Source organism: Thermobia domestica, chromosome 11 (assembly GCF_964235325.1).
Source record: "Thermobia domestica chromosome 11, izTheDome1.hap1.1, whole genome shotgun sequence".
Taxonomy (NCBI): domain Eukaryota; kingdom Metazoa; phylum Arthropoda; class Insecta; order Zygentoma; family Lepismatidae; genus Thermobia; species Thermobia domestica.
Window position 1 is genome coordinate 240,484,585 of NC_137464.1, and position 14,425 is coordinate 240,499,009.

Consider the following 14,425-nt stretch of genomic DNA (forward strand, 5'->3'; position numbering starts at 1 on the left):
TTTATATATATATATATATATATATATATATATATATATGTCATAAAAAATATGAATCTAGTTTAGTTTTTTAAAAATAGTTTTCTTTACGAGATACGTTACTTTATAGCTAACCTTTCACAAATCGTGTTGATTAATCTGCTAAATACGTAAAGTGCACAGGAGTGATCGTGATGATAAATCAAGTGGAATTTACAATCGAATTCGTCATATTAGTTTTTTTGAGTTTGCTCTGACAGCTCAAAAGAATAACTAGATCAGGGTTGCTACTGTTAACGCTAAAATAACACTTCAAACTTTCTACTAAAACGAAAAAAATACTGTCAGGACGACTTTTCACTATTCGTGCTAAAAGTACCTTCTAGTCCAGCACTTCCACTATTTACACTAAAAGAGCTGAAATGCAGATTTTTACTATTAATACTAAAAGAACTCGATAGTGTAAACTTCTCACTGTTAACACCAAAAATGCACTTTAGTTCAGGCTGTTTTCTGATAACTTTTAAAACCAACTAATACACTGTAGCAACTAGATTGTAAACAAATTAAACGATTCTTCAATGATCCCCTAATATTAGTTAATAATATTACATCATTCATCTTCCTACATGATACGATTATTTTTATCGTGAGTCAAAATCTCGTCCTACAGACTGATAAATTATTTCAAAAGGGCCACTAAGAATTCTAAAACTATTCGACGAGGGGAAAAAAAGAAGAAAAAAAAAACTTTTTGAAAATTAGAAACTTTATGGCTGATTGTACAATAAATAAATAAATAAATAAATAAATAAATAAACCAGTTTTTTTTTTCTCCCTTGAAACTTACTTTCAAGTGAAATCAGAACATACAAAAGAGCAAATATCCGTCATTATTGCTGCAAAAGCAGTGCATTCTTCTGTAAAATCTAATTTCTTTTGACGTACCTGTCCCACTGAAGAATAGTTTCGATTTGTTATTCTTCTCAAAAAGATCTTTAGAATTGTGAAGCACATTTCTTTTTCAACTGAATTTGAAAGTATTGAGTAAAATATATTAGAATCGAAGCTTACCAATCCAAGTTGAGCTTCAGTATTTCTGCTCTAACAAAATTAAGAATTAGCTTTAAAATACGACACCAGCATTTAACTGTGTAGATTTTCTTCATATAATAATGGTGCGTGGATTTGTGGGTAATATTTATATAAAGGTACATTGCGGGTAATAGTTTATATATTATTTATCAAAAAAATGAATTTTTAGAGTTATTTTTTTTAATCACCTTTAGAAAACGGGAAGGACCATGTTTCTCTATCTTGTGATCCCTTTATTATAAGGTTGCTCATAAGTTCTATTAATATTTGTATACAAATCTTTTATTCTTTACATACACAGGTAAAAATTTGATCTTTGTGATAGCATGCCATAGTAGCTTTAGATAGGATCAAGAACCCATTTTGCTAAATTCAACTAAAGACGTTAATTATATTAGTGGAGATGGAATGCATAGATGAGAACTCTTTTAAGGTTGGTTCAAAGGGACAAATTTTGTCGATAGATGTCACTAGTCTTCGTGTCTCATATATTTTTTTCTTTCACGAAAATTCACGATTTCTCTTACAAGTTTTAACCTACAGGCTTCAAATTTTTAGAGAAGGAACTTCATAACTTATCGAAGGCAACAATCCTAGCTTTTTTTTGAATTTTCTTCATTGCTGAAACAGTTTCATTGTTAAAGATTTGGATATCCATTTCAACAATGAAGAAAATTTTAAATAAAAAATTGGCACGAATATTTGCCTTCGAAAGGTTATGAAATTCCTTCTTTAAAAACTTGTCTGTAGGTTGAAATTTGTAAGAGAAATTGTGAATTTTCATGAAAGATTAAAAAAATGCACGAGATATATACGAAGACTGTAATGACATCTATCGACAAAACTTGTTTCGTTAAACCAACCTTAATAATAGATTAAGTTCCTGTCAGGTCTTTTTTGTACTGTCATTTTTATTTGTAATCTTGTAATGTTTTAAGTAGTAACACAGAAAAATGCTCAATATTCATATATATACATTTTATTATTAATGCAGTTATTCCAAATTAAAAATTGAGTAGTAGTATTGTTTTTTTTTTTTTTTTTTTATTTGTAATTCCATACTGCTCACATGTATGACAATATATATACACACACACACACATATATATAGTACTGAAATGCCTTCAGTACATCTAAAAGTAAATAGATTTGGAATACTGCATTAAAAAAATAAATAAAACAGCACTTGTGTACATGAAAAGCATATGTTAATGTAAAGAATTATTCGGTATATGTTCGTATGCGAGTTTTTTTTTAAAAAACAAACGTATAACATACCTAAGAGGCTGTGTAATATTAATTTAATTGCATTATTATAATTATATACATATATACTGTAGTAGTATGTGTTGCATTCAATGTTTTTTCTACCTTATCACCGCATGTGAAGTCGAGTTTGAAAGCTAGATAGAGAGATTAAGTGTGTTGTGAAAGCGATCAGAATTTTGTAGAGAGATATCTTGAGTTTTTTAAAAAATATTATTAAAGCGAAACTGTATGGTGTGAAGATTAAGGTAATATACCATTAATTGTAAAATATCTTTCTCTTGTTGTGCAAACTGTTGTATAAAAAAATTTAAGTCGATTCACTCCCACACTTCCCCCCCCCCCTAATAAAATTTAAACCACTTGGATGTTAAATTGACCTTGCGTATTTATATGTTTATGTGAAAGTAAGAACATGGATTACTCATTTAATGCTCGATATTAAATATACATATATAAATATATATATATTCTCTTGTTACGATACTTTTTGTTAATCAGGAATCATGTGAGAATATTAAGAAATTAACAACATATTAATTATTTGGTGAATTAAAAAGTGTTCTGTTGTAACAAGAAAGAAAAAAAAAATATCCATCTTCCATGTATATTTTAATGAAGTTTGCTATTTTTAAGAAGAATAAAATTATTTATCATGACCAGTTTGCCGTTTTTCTTTTTCTGTTTGAAAAACGTTTCTTAGAAATATTACGGCCCCATGTGTTCGTCGTAAAGTGTTCTTGCGTACATTTTATCGATTTTCACAAGAGGAAGCAGTGAAGGGTAGCTTCACCACTTAAAAGTCGAAATATAGGTAATTAGTACACAATATTTGGACTTGTAAGCGCTGAAGCGATTATAAGAGGAGAGACATGAATCTGTAGCGCTTCTAGAAATAATTGAGAGAAACATAAACAACCAAACAGGTTTGTGAAATGTAGCAGCTAAACGATACACAGGTAATAGTATTTGCTCTTACGAAATGCATATGTTAATGTAAATGGAAGATTTGAAAATCTTGGAACAAAAGATAAATGTATTTCACGAGGAATTAATTAGCTTATCGAGCGCCATAAGCTATAAGGAGCCCAACATATCGCCTCGCAAAGTACAATCATGTCCAAAATTATTGTCGCATGTCTATAAATATGTTATAGGAATATAATTTGATAACGAATTCGGCCGGTATTTCTTATAATGTCAGTATGTGTATACTCGGCAAAGACATGTTATGTGGTAAATTTCATGTCAAAAGAGCAGTAAATAACAATAAAACGAAAATAAAACTTTGTTGTACATTTAGCAACATTCTGTTTTACTCATTGTAATTTTCGTATTTATAATTCTTTTCCCATGAAATTTACCACAAATATAAATTTCCCGATTATACACTAGGGTAATCCTTATTTAATAGCATTGTAAATTTTTTCGGGACACCCTTTCATTTGATGCCACTTGTCGAAATACTATCCTGTGCAAAATTTCATTTTGAATCGAATGGGGATAAATGGTGCCGCAAAGGACCTAAAGTTTTTGTTCATTTATTGGGAGCTTTTGAATTATCCAATAGATGGCAGCACCTATAGATATAACAACATGCACTGATAAGCGACATTTTCAAACTCTTTCTTGTGATTTTCAAGAAAAAGTAATAAGTGAAAGTGAATCACGAGTACTACTACAAGTAGTAAGTGAAAGTGAATCAGGCTTTTACTCCAGTGAAAATGAATCACGGAAGAGGCATATATGGCTTTTGCCATGCATCTAGCACGATGATGAGCTCCTGGGAAACGTAATGGTGGGTGAAACTTCTGGGTGGAACTACTCCGAGAAAAATAACAGCAAGTTCAATAAATTCAAGGCAGTCTTCTCTGGATAAGCTATTCTAGATATTCTGCATAGCAATCTGAAGAACGTCACTGGCAGTGTCGTGTAGTTCTTCTTGAATGCGTTCATTTTGTATACCGAGCTTGAATTTAGTTTTGTCAGTATCTCACTAAGTTTGTTGAAAATGATTGAAAATAGAAATGTTTCCGGAACGATCATTGATCTTTGACTCGAAAACAACTTTCAAAACAAGTTCATAAATGTGATGCCTGCATAACAAATATCTCTTCCCAAATATTGTTCCAACAAGATGCAGGCACATTTTATTCGTCCAGTATTTGCGGAGGTTGTGTCACAGCAGAGCTTGGACTTTATCAACAAGATCACATTTTTCCAGAGAATTATGCACAGCAATCACTTGTTCTCCTGTGGCAGATGGTAATTTCGGAAGTGCTAGTAATTGTTCACTCGCATTGAAAGGAACAATAACCGGTAGTCTGTCAACGAACACTGTCTGTCTTTGGTAATGCAGGGGAAGCATCTTTTCATCTCAGTGCACGGTAACAGCATTTTCAATTTCTCTCTCTCTCTCTCTCTCTCACACACACACACACACAAAAGAAAGAAAAAAAAAACTTGGAAGTTGAAGATTCTGAAACAAATGTTGACGACAAAGGCGAATAGATTATCTATTTATAACCAATGCATCTACATCCTGATTCAATGTTTCGGCAGCGGCAGTTAAAATATGAACCACATCTCTTTTACTAACTTTGCATTTATCCAAAACTGCAACAAGTTTCGATCTCTCTTTTCAGTAGGACAATGTCAACTCCAATCATGCATCCAGGTCGGTCTTTTTGTCCTCTTAAGATGATCCATTTCATCTTCCTCATTGTCAATGAGACCCAAAGCAGAAAAATGAGTGATGTCGAAAAGATCATCCAGTTTTTCCCGAGTCTTCCTGCTTTTTCTTTTGTAATTCAGTTCGCCGAACAGGAGATTTCTGCAAAGACCTGCATTCATGGTAAGTTTTTTTTTTTTTTTAATTTCCCTATCTCTGTTGGAATTTTTTTGTTTCCCAAGAAAGAAAAAAAAAACTTCTCACAAAAAAAAAAAAAAAAAAAACCTCTTTTATCACCAAAGATGCACCACGGCGTAAACTTTACTTTTCTAAGGTTGTAAAATAACACCCTGAGCATTTGTGCATTTGATGGTAACTTGGAACCAACAATTTGGCAATTGTCGTGCTTTAAAGGATAAATCTTATCGGTGCTTCTAGTTTCCATTGATGTGAGATATTCACTTTTACTTTACTGGCTCTCAACTAACAACAAAACTGGGAGAACTCAGCAGAAACCATAAAATCAAGCGCTTGTAGCTGAATAAACTTTATGCCAAAAAACATATTAAATATGAATTTATCCAATCAAAATAATTTATTTTTCTAGCACATCATAACTTACTATTTTTTTTTCTTGAAAATCACAGGAAAGAGTTTGAAATGTCGCTTATAAAATGCTTGTTGTTATATCTTTATATGTGCTGCCATCTATTGGATAATTCAGACAAAAACTTTAGGCTCTTTGTGGCACCCATTTATCCTCATTCGATTGGAATGAAATTTTGCACAAGATAGTATTTGGACAAGTGCACCAAATGAAGGGGTGTCCCGAAAAAAAAATTACAATGTTGTAAAATAAGGACCTCCCTATTATACGCATAGTATCAGTATTAAAAGTACCCTGCAAAATCATTTTCAAATTATATTCTTACAAGAAGACAGTTATTGATATGCGACAATCATTTTGGACATGAGTGTACCTCACGTCCACTTTAATCCGTTAAAACTGTGATCATCACATTAAAAACGCCCCTGATTTTGCTAAGGTCATGAAAAACTTCGCACCCCTGGTCAGTTTTGACGTAGTTTCTCTATTCATACAGCTGATATGAAACCAGTGCAGCTCGAAACTGACTTGTTTCACCGTACACTGACCTTCACATTTTTTGTATGATAGTTGTTACTATGAACAAACGGATGGTCTCCTTTTCTCCATCCATTGCCAACTTTTGCATGGAATGCTTCAAATGTGAAGCTCTTGATGCTGTGGTTCTTAAGCCTTCCTTTTTCTTTAGATACGTTGATACTTTTGCTATCTGGTCACATGGAGCTGGAACACAACAGGATTTTCTAGAATCTCAACAGTCTTTATTTTCAGATCAAATTCACTATGGAATTGAATATCCCTTTTCTTTTTATTCCTGTTAGCCGTAAACCTAACAGAATATTAGGACACGGGTTATATAGGAAGCCGACACATATAGATCTTTAATTCAATGCATGCAGCTGTCACAAGTTTCAACGTCTTACAGAGCAATTACCGTAACTGACCAAGGAAGTTCATAAGAGGAATTCAATCACTTTGGTTCAACGCTACAAAAGAATGGCTGCAGTCTTAGATATCAACATAATCATTAATTAAAAAAAAAAAAAAAAAAGTTCTCAACATAGTGATTAAAAACTCAAAAGAGTGAAAACTATCTTTCCACTACAGTATTGCCTTTCATCGGCCACACCTCGAACAACTCAGCAAAACACTTGCCAGGTAACTCAGAAGGGTTAATTCATAAACCTTCAGCCAACATAGATCGTTACTCAAAAGACAACCTTCACCTCTGCACTCCTGGATTATATCGTATCCTGTGAATGTGGAAGATAATATATAGCTCCGGCGCATGGCGATGTTTCAACTCCGAGGAGGGGTGGGGAGTATGTCTGGGAAGATCACTGAATTAGCTGCCGATTGTGTTCACCATTCAGACATTTTGGATCCTTACATGTAATATATGTAACTATCCATCACGATTCTGTTATTACATGAATAACTAACACTTTGTGATAAGAGATTAATACATTTATTTACTAGAACTAGATATTTTAGGAACATAAATATATACTAGGACAAGTCATATAAGGACAATAGAATTCGGTACAATGCAACAATGATTAGACCGATCGGCAAATTCACTTGTGGAAACAGATGTGCAAATTTCTTACCTAGTCCGCATGAATTTTATAACAAACTGTCTCTGTTCTAAAGGTCGAATCTGATATAAGTTACGTTTAACGTAGCCATTGTTAACTTTTCGCGAAATGGTGCCTGAAAGAACAAGGAGGTATCTTAACGATATTTCTGATGTGTTGCGCATCGTTTTAAAACCAATCATTCTAAGCAGGTAGTTTACACACAGAGAGAAAGCAGGAAGAACTTTTTTTTGTTTGTTTGTTTGTTGATACAGTTGATTTGAAACTTTATTAAAGCACGGTTTCTTAAAATACAGTACAGCTAGATTGCTATGTAGCATTTTTCTATTCATTATATAGGGTGTTTCAAAATTAATATCGGAGTTCTAAGGCTTCGCAATATTTGTTACATTTAACGTATTAATACGTCAAATAAAAGAGCAACTCAAATAGTTTTTGCTACAAGAGTTGAATGTCAGCACCATTCGCCACACGACACATATCGAGTCGTTAGGCGAGAAAGGCCCATAAACAAACTTTCCGCCGGGATATTTCAATTTTAGGGGTGTCTCGTTGAAACTGGACGTAAACCGTAGTCTGTACGCTTATAGCAGCTGCAAATGATAAGGACGTAGTTATAAGAGTCTTAAAATTCTCCATACAGACGGTTGCACTAACTACACATTCAGTCTTCGCAAAATGTAAAACACAAAAAGCTTTCTGTTTACTAGTCGCCATCTTTGCTTCTAACGCTTTCGAACGGCAGACAGAGGAAACAGTGCATGCACATGCGTGCATACAAAACTAAGTTCCTCTTTCAATTGATGTATTATTTATAAAAGCAGGTTAATTGTACTAGAGTAAGTCATATGTTCGTAGCGTTGGGTGACCCCGCCCAATCTATGCCGGAAAATAATGTGCAACGTATAAAACAGTTGAAGGTGGTGGTGGCAGAACGCGTGTCACGTGTCTGTCTTTATTACAGCGCTAACGGTGTGTGGAGGAACTACTCGTTGAATACAGTTGGCAGGACAATGGCTGAGAACTTTAGAGTTACACCATTCTAGTGAACTTTTGGCAAACAAGAGTCGAGGTGATAATCTTTCATATCCGGACAGGCTGTTGTGTAGATCTTCCGAAGTTCAGATTCTTCAGCAACAGGTTGGTTTTCCTCTCAAAGGTTGATGATGAAGTTTTGATAGAACCAACTGCGTCGACTCTATGGTTTACCTAAAGTTTACAAGAATGATGCACTTCTGAGGACAAAATAGGACCTTGGTAAATGCAAAAAACGTACATGCTTTTCGACCACGAAAAAGAAAAAAAAATCCTTATTTTCTTAGATATTCCTTAGCTGAAAGGTAGTTTTACAGTTGTTTCGATAGCCGTACGTGCCATGTTCTTTCTTTCTGTTGGGATTCAAAATTTTTGAACCTGCTATTTTAAAAAATCTGATATTCTTGGTTTACAAGTTTCTCATTTTATGATTTCTGCTTTTCTTTTTCTTTTGAAGAAGTCACGGTTTAGAAAGTCGCTAACTAATCACCGTTGGTACCCGAAGATTTCCCAAACAGCAAGGAAACTAATATTCCGAGCATATTTTTTACGGGCATACAGATGCTACAGAAACTTAGTTACTGAAAAAGCAGATGGACAGATAGGAAAACTAAAATTAAGGTATACAGAACACTAATTAGACTGATTGTTACATATGGAAGTGAAACTTGGGTTCTACGGAAGGAAGATGATACACTAAGAAAATTTGAAATGAAAATTATATGGAAGATATATGGTCCAGTACGAAGAGGAAACCAATGATGATAAGAAATAGACAATATACTTGAGACAAGATATTGTAAGATTTGTTAAATCGCATAGGCAGAGATGGTTTGGACACCTAGAAAGAGTGCCGAAAAAGGTGTTTAACGGAAGGATATATTCCAACAAGAAAAGAGGACGTACGAAAATAAGATTGAAAGAAAACGTAGAGCAAGATCTAAAGATGATGAAGATAAGAGGCTGGAAAGAAGTGGTTAAAATTCGAGAAGCTTGGAGACACGTGGTGAAGGAGGTCAGAGCTCACTAGGTTAGGTAAGATATACAGATGCTACTCAATTGTTACTAAAATGGATTAAAGCGTTTATTCTTACCAGTTTGGAATTGACGGAGGATGTCAGGAATTTCCCGCTTACAGAAAATTTTCATCCTTGGCAGAGATTTCTCCCCGCTCTAGAATATTAATGAGGATAGAAACAGAAAATAGCTTTTATTTTGTGGACAAGAGCATTACAATTAGGAACACATCTTGTTAAGGAGATGAATTTACCAAAACTTCCGTTACATATTTACCCCGTCCGTCCGCTCGCGAGACGAAAAATCTCAAGACCTGCTTGACGGATCATTACTAAATTTGATCAGGGTGTAGTGGATTAAAAGTTTGGAATCGAGGCAGCTTACGGACGCCAAATGTGATAGAAATAAACAACTACTGGTTTCTCGTTGATCATTATAGAGCAAAAACAGTAATATCGAGTAGTACTTTTCTACAATAGAACAGAACGAATCATCACAGGAGTTGCAAATTAGCGCGTGTTTAGATACGTCCAAACCCACACTGCAGAAGCTCTAGTCATTGTCTGTCAGTTGATTTTTCAGCTATGTTAGTGAAAAGAGGTGGAGATGTCGTGGTCAAAAACTAAATACCAGGCAATTTTGCGCTACAATTTTTCACGTGGTTTGTGTTGATCAGTGTTTAAAGGAAATTACTCCTGTGCTTGGAGAGGATTATCCTCCTTGTACCACGATATTTAGGTGGTACTGAGAGTTCCACAAAGGAAATTTCAGCCTTGAAGACACTCCAAGGTCAGGTCGGCCATCTTCATCTGTGACAATACATTACTGCAGTAAGGAAAATGCTTGAGACATAAACGGGTTACATACCATCAAATAGGGGTATGTTTGGGCATTAATGTATCAGCAGTGTACCCTTTGGATATCACATCACTTGACCAACGAGCAGATGGCACAACGTGTTTCATGGTGCCGTGAAATGTTAAGAAAATTTAAAAATGGAAAATCTTCCTGTGTAAACAGTATTGTGACAGGTGACGAAACTTGGATCTATTACTATGACATCCTGACCAAAGTTCAAAACAAAGTGTGGGGCTTCGAAGATGAGGAGACCCCCATGGCTGTTCGAGAGTCCACATCATTCAAGAGGAGAATGATGGCTGTATTTTTTTGTGTGCGGGGAATTGTCGAGCGATTTGTCTTTGAAACACAGAAGACAGTCACAGAGAAGGGTATACCAAGGAATGTCTACCTACATTTCTTACAGCTCTCAAACAGTTGCGCCCAAACTCAGTGACCGCACTGTTCCTCCCTGTGAAGATCAGATTGAAAGGAAGGCGTTTTAGAAGCGATGACGCCCTACTAAGGGCATGGGACGATGAGTGTGCCCAGATCTCTGCCGAAAGATGGCAGTTTCTTCGACGACTGGTTTCGAAGAATGGAAAAGTGTGTGATATTTGGTGGAGAGGGCTTTGAAAAAGTATAAGAAATAAGGTCGTATTGCAAAACTTTCCTAGCGCTCTTTGTGCATTTAATCAATATCCTCTGCTCTCTACTAAACCCAGAAGCGGCAGACATTCACTACGACTTTCGGTTTCAAAATTGATCTACACAAATAAAAAATAACAGCCAGCCATAAACTTTTTAAAATCTGTTTAGCGTTCTAAGAATAGGTAACCATCTTTTCTTAATCCCCTATTCAAACCAAAAGTTTCAAAAAGTTTTCTGCAGCCAATTAAGCGTCCCGATAATATGTCCGTCTTGACTCTTTAAATCTTGCTATTACAACCGGAAGTGGCTGGACACGTATATGGGTGAATTCATTCCCTCTAGGAAAATATTCAATTAGCACACTGGTGCTTCCTCATTTTTAATGCCAAACAGTTCAGCCTACATTATCTTTCGACCTCTTTCGCGTTTCAGTCCCGTAGTCATTGCTACTACCATAGTTCAGTTTAAAAAAGGAGTTCATGAACTTTGTGTCGCTCCCTTTCAAAACAAATTTTAATAAACATCGCGAATTATTTAATGACGTAACTACCAACTCATATTTAATATTTTTCACAAAGTATTTGTGAATTCTAACTTGATTTCACTTTTAAAATTTAAACCAAGTCGACCCATACAGTATTACTAGGTAGACCTATATTCTGATTTTCGGGCAGTAACAAAATCACAGTGCATTTGCCAAGGTCATCGGTATTGATACTAGCGGCCCTGCTGAAAGATTTAATGTACTAATTAAGAACCTACTTAATTTCTAGGTTCGGTCCTTGACATATTATTTGATAGAGGTGGTGCCAAATATTGAATTGTTGTATCTGTTGATATGTTCTACAGATTCTGAAAGGCTGCTGTTTGAATGGGCAGGACTGTCCCGTGGATGGAGCGTTTGTGCCAGACCCCGCGTTCAATGAGTCCGACACTATAGGAAGAGAAAGACTGATTAAGAAAAGTAACAATTTACTCTGATTTGTAGTTGAAAATACTGTTGACTACCGATTTACCGGGATAATAGAGGGGAAGATATACATTGTTAATTCAAAGACAAAAAAAAAAAAAAAAAATGTTTTAAAATGAATATCGGAGTTATATTACAATTAACTACTATAAATAATACATAAAATGAACGAGCAACTCAAAGGGCAGAAAGCTTTGTGTTTTACATTTTGCAAAGACTGAATTTGTAGTTACAGTGCAACCGTCTGTCTGGAGAATTTTAAGGAGACCTTTACAACTGTTCTTATTGTTTGGAGTTGCTACAAGTTCTAAAGTCTACAGACTACAGTTTACGTGCCAACTTTGCAAATGAAATGTTGCTGCATGACAAATATTTTCTGGATCGTGTCATCTTCACTGATGAATCGACATTTCACCTAAGCAGCGCTGTGAATACTCATAATGTTCGCATATGGAGATCAGCAAATCCTCACGAGATGACACAGTTGCAGCGAGACTCGCCTAAATTGAATGTGTTTTGTGTCATACTCCCCGGGAAGTTGGGCCTTTCTCGCCAACCGACTCGATGTGTCATGTGTCGTGCTCTTGAACTCTTGTAGCAAAAACTATTTTGAGTTGCTCTTTCGTTTGATGTATTATTTATGATTACACGTTATATGTAACAAATACTGCAAAGCCTTAAAATTCCGATATTCATTTTGAAACACCCTGTATAAGGAATAGAAAAATGCTACATGGCAATTTACCTGTACTGTATTTTCAGGAACTGTGCTTTACTAAAGTTTCAATAAACATAAAAAGGTTTTCCTGTTTCCTCAGGCGCCAGAAAAGCATTAAGAATTTGATAATGTTTGTGTCTGCTTAAGGTGTCAGATATATCGTAAGATACCTCCTTGTTCTTTCAAACATCATTGCACGACTTTATGCGAAATATACTCGAAAGTTAACAATGGCTAAGTTAAACATTACTTACACATATCAAATTCAACCTCTAACAAAGAGTCAGTTTGTTATAAAATTCATGCGGACTAGATAGGAACTTTGTTTATCTGTTGTTTCTACAAGTGAATTCGCCGGTCGGTCCTATCATTGTTGCACCGAATGCTATTGTCCTTATATGAGTTATCCTAGTATGTATGTGTCCCTAAAATGTCTCTTATTTCATTGAGTGTGTGATAAAGACAACCTAAATTATCGAAACTAACATCTTACTTCAGTTCTAATGAGTACATTATGCTCTGGTCACAAAGTGTTAGTTATTTGTGTAATAAATTCCCGAGTCGTGGTGGAGTTATATGTAAGGTTCCCCGGCTGCCGATACTAGTCCTTCCTCCCTGGAGTTGAAACCACCATGCGCCGGACCCAGGCTACGAAAGTGCGTACATATATAGTAAAATCGCTCAAACTGTCCCCAGGCGGCTACAAAAGAAGCAGAACACCATTGAAGGAAACCGCATGTTTCTTTGTTACATGGGAGGGATAATTCAACAAGTCGTTCCAGTTGACCTGCTGAAGAAGAAAGCGATGTTGAAATTTTCACTTCTTGCTTACGGATTCTTCAGTAGTCTTCGCAGAAATATAGATTTATCTAGTTTTTTCGTTTCTTTTGTTTTCGTTGCATCCTCCTCCTTCCATCTCCCTTACCTTAAAGGGCATAGTTATGGGACGTTAAACTGAAATATATTTCATTTAATTTGAATTCAATTTGGGTGCGTTGTAATGAACAGAAATAAGAAATCAATCATGATATAGTTTCATGATATGTGCCTATTTTACTCTTAAATATAGTATATTGTTAATATTGTGTAACTTCATAACGATAACGCTTGTACGAACCAAACATGGTTCGCCCCATTCTTCCCCTCCCCCATGTAAGGCAACAGTGCCCCAAAAGCTCGATGAGAAAAAAATACAATCTTTCTTTGTCACCTCCGGAAATCCGTCCTCGAACGCCACTGTCCGTACTATATTGAATTCTTTTACTGATTGTTGTGTTATTATTATTACATAATGTATCCATCATAAAGATGTTTAGCGATGGCAACGTATCAGCTCGACACGAAACACGTGCCGTTTATGGCTTATTTGGAGTGTTATATGAGAGGGTAAATTTTCTGCTTGAGTACAAAGGAAGCCGGTTGGGGACCAACAGAACGTCTCTACTATATCAAAGTGGCTCAGAGCTGCCCCAACTCTCACTGATTTCTCTCCGGACAAAATTTCTGTAGAAGACACCACAAGCGAGTGCTCGCTTGTTAGCACATCATTTATCTTAAAGGTTCTTAATTCAGGATACCACTTACATCCACCACTTTAAACCTGAGACAAAATTTTGATAAAGCAGTGGAAAACCCACCTCATCCCCAAAATACTTTGTGAGACCGTTGGAGGCAATGTTGTATGGAACTTTAAGAGTACTCTTATGATGGACACTATCAAACGGTGACTGGAGTATATTATTGCGAACTTTTACATTTAAGAAAAAGTCGTGGAAAGCTTGTGTTTTAAAGCATCAATACAACGCAAACTGCGAAGAAATAAAATGTTGCCTCACTATATTTAGTAACCTCAAATCTTTTTCTGTTCCCCATCTTAAGAACTACGTTCCAGTAGTGATGGAGTTATTATGGCTGATAGTATTTTCCTGAACACTAGACTCCGCCGGATGATTTATTTTTTATTACGGAATCATATGGATCG